General features: G+C 50.7%; 1 non-coding gene across 1 annotated transcript; it reads right to left on the reverse strand.

Moving 5' to 3' along the window:
- Window positions 1-1,001: 1,001 nt before the first annotated feature.
- On the reverse strand, window positions 1,002-1,165 carry LOC115873178. The gene has a single exon (XR_004048273.1). It is a non-coding gene; the product is annotated as a U1 spliceosomal RNA (small nuclear RNA).
- Between the last annotated feature and the right edge of the window lie 2,210 nt (window positions 1,166-3,375).

Below are 3,375 nucleotides of genomic sequence, written 5' to 3' on the forward strand. Positions count from 1 at the left end.
GAGCAAATGTTTTGAGAATGATGAGGGCAATGAATGCACAAATGTGCTTTACACAATTGATGTGTGTATGGATTGTGATAAGAGTTGTATGAGCCCATAAAATGTTTTTTAAAAAGCAAAAAAAAAAAAGTCTTCATCTAGGGGAATGTAGTTTAAAGCTATAGAAATGGTGACACTTTGCTAAGTATAACCTTTTTATAGCATGATTTTTGGTTTGGGAAGTGTTCTACATACTGAAAAAGATGAAAAACAAAACACCAAAACTGATGTGTGTGTAAGCACGTGTAGAAAAAGTTAAACCTAACTGCACATCAAACTAACAGAATTCCCAGGCACTTCTTTGTCTTAACCCCATGAGTGGTGCTTTTTCTAAAGTCAGATGACTCTGCAAGAAAACCTTTATTTTGGAGAGTTATTGTTGGTAAGCATACAGATGTAATCGCCCAGGGACATTTTTATTAGAAGTATTAGCAGATAGCATTAGAACAGTTTGGAATCTGAGCTGTCAACATAGGAGAGAGGAGATTCAAAGGTGGCCTAACTAGGGGGAAGAGGGCTCCTAGTCTCCAGGTGTCACACTCAAGGGGAAGGTATTAGTACAAACTTCTGACCTAAAGATACTAATTGTCATCTCACCACGCACTGAAAGAGCCCTGGAACTAGCAATGCTACCTACACCTCCCTACGCTTTGGGGTGACCTAATGCCACTGAGTCCACGGGACTACGTAACAGACTCCTTAAGTAACGGGAACGTCTCACCCAGCCGGCGGGTCACGCGCACACACCTGCTTAAAGTTTAAGCGGAAACTGACCCGAACCCAGGCTGTCTCAGCATGCAAATACTACGGGTGAGTATCCATACCGTCCGCTTCCAGCGGAGACTGCTGAAAAATAGCGCAAGACAAGCATTTACGCGGAAAACCGGCACTCCACAAGCAGGGCGACAGAACAAAGCTACGCTACTCCGAAAAAGGAGTCTTTCTTTGCAACCACGTAAGATCAGGGGTGAGCGCGAACGCAGTCTCCCACTACCACAAATTATGCAGTCGAGTTTCCCACATTTGGGGAAATCGCAGGGGTCAGCACATCCGGAGTGCAATGGATAAGCCACGCCCTGGGAAAACCACCTTCGTGATCATGGCATCTCCGCTGCCAGGTAAGTATGAATTGCTGTGCCACACGCCCGCCACAGCCTCACAATCCATACGCTTTTCACACACGGACACTTCGACACCCTCGTTCCCGAGGCTTATTACACTCTCTTCGGCCCCACAACACACAATGTCACCAAAACGCCGTGGAATAAATTCCCATTCCCACAGGATGGAAAATCACGACGTGTTTAAGCACAACTTGCCGGTCCAGCAGCCACTGCGCCTCCTCATCTGCATAAGGCACGCCCATTATGACGTCGCCGGCAGCTGGCTGGCCACTACCACCACCCGGACCACTTCCCCGTCCGCGCCCGCCCCCCGTGCCCCCGACCGGGCCTGGCCGAGACCGGACCGTGAGCGGCCGCCGGAGCGGGAGTGAGGCTGGCTGGACTGCCGCCGGCCCTCCTCCCCGCCCCTCCGCCCGTCTCCACCCTCCGGAAGCCGGGCGGCGCCGTGCAAAGCACCACCGAGGGGGTTCGGTCCCTGGAGCTGCGACACATGCCGTTCTGTGTTTCAGGTCACAAGCTCCGAAACCCATTCACCTGGGAACGGACACAGTCCGTGCTGGCTCTGAGGAGGAAGTAACAAAATGGTCTTTGCAAGTAGCCCTTGCAAACCGTTCCTTCCTGCGCCCGTTAATGTCCACAGAGACGGGGCTCTGGGTGGTCGCCTGCCATCCAATGGGCTCCACCCACAGAGGCCCCCAGTCAGTGCTGTGCTTGACCGCAGGAGAACTCTCTCCTGCTGAGGAAGCACAGCCTTCCACCTCTGTGATCATGGATGCCTGCAAGGTCCAGTGTGCCCTGGAAGAGGCAGAGGCGGCAGAAGGGAGGCAGAGGAGCAGGAGGGAAGGGGAGAGAGCTGCTGAAAGGCGTAAACACCACTTACTTTATTGGGGGCTCGTATAACTCATCACAATCCAAACATCCATCTATTGTGTCAAGCACATTTGTACATTTGTTACCATCATCGTTCTCAAAAATTTTCTTTCTACTTGAGCCCTTGGTACCAGCTCCCCATTTTCCCCTTCCTCCCCTATGAACCCTTGATAATGTATAAATTGTTTTTTCATGTGCACTGTCTAATGTTTAAAGGGATTCTTCTGATGGACATAGATCTATCCCACTCTGCTACACCCTTTAAATTCCTATAGTGCTAATAAACCTATTGCCACATAGGTAACGCCCTATGATCAACTTCCTGCTGACCAGCAGAAGGGTGCCTGGTTCAGAGAGGGGATGTGCATGGCATCCTGTGGAAAGGAAAGGGTCCAGGGGTAACACTATGCTTCTCAGTCATGGCTACATCTCTAACCCGTCTCATTCCCCAGGGAGTGTAGCCTGACACCTTACCAGAAACTCCCTTCTTGCTACCCTTCTGCTGGTGCCACAGCTAATCCCGGGAAGTGTGGGCTCCTTTTAGACATTATTTCTGTCCCAAAGTTTATTAATGCGGGATTCCTCTGTTCACTCTCTCTCTGACTTCACCTTCTCGTGTGGCTGCTCGTCCGTGCCCCCGTCTCTTCCTCTCTCTGGCTCTCCCTTTCTTTCTTTCGGCTCTTTTTTCTTTGCTGTCTTCCAATCCCTCCCTGCCCCCCCCCTTTACTCTCCTTTATTTTCATTCTATTCTAAACACCCGGCATGTCTTAACGCTAATAAAACCTGTTCATTAAAACCCACGCTTTAGGTCTGCTTTCCTTTTATTGCCTTCGAACAGAAAGATGCAGCAGTAAGACCAGCAGATGAAAAGACTGCAATGTAAAGTTTAAATGAAGAAAGCAGCAGCAGGTCCACTCAGTTGGCTGGACTGCATGCTGTTTTCCTAGCTGTGGGGGAAGACTTGGACAACGGCTAGAGCCCCTGTGGGTGGATTTGTTAGGTAGCTAGATCAGGGACAATGGGGAGAAGGGACTGTTTGTCCCTCTCAAACCTGGGAAGGCCCCCCGAGAGGAGGTCGGGAAGGAATCAGGTGACCATTAGACACCCATGAGGACCTCTGAACTGGCATGCTCAAATTCAGACCCCAAGCCAGGTGGGCAGTACACCTGGGATGCCCAAACTAGGCCCAGGCTCCTGAAATCACCCAGGTGGGCTTAACTCAGCCAATGAGGTCAACCAATACCATCAACCCTACCTTCTTCCAGCCAGGGGGAGGGCTAGAATAAAGGCAGGGAGCGGACTCTGAGACACTCTCCCTTACTCTTCTCCTGGTCAGAGGCAG

This window comes from Echinops telfairi, unplaced genomic scaffold (assembly GCF_000313985.2).
Source record: "Echinops telfairi isolate 266 unplaced genomic scaffold, ASM31398v2 ScPeMD7_7466;HRSCAF=8504, whole genome shotgun sequence".
NCBI classification, from domain to species: domain Eukaryota; kingdom Metazoa; phylum Chordata; class Mammalia; order Afrosoricida; family Tenrecidae; genus Echinops; species Echinops telfairi.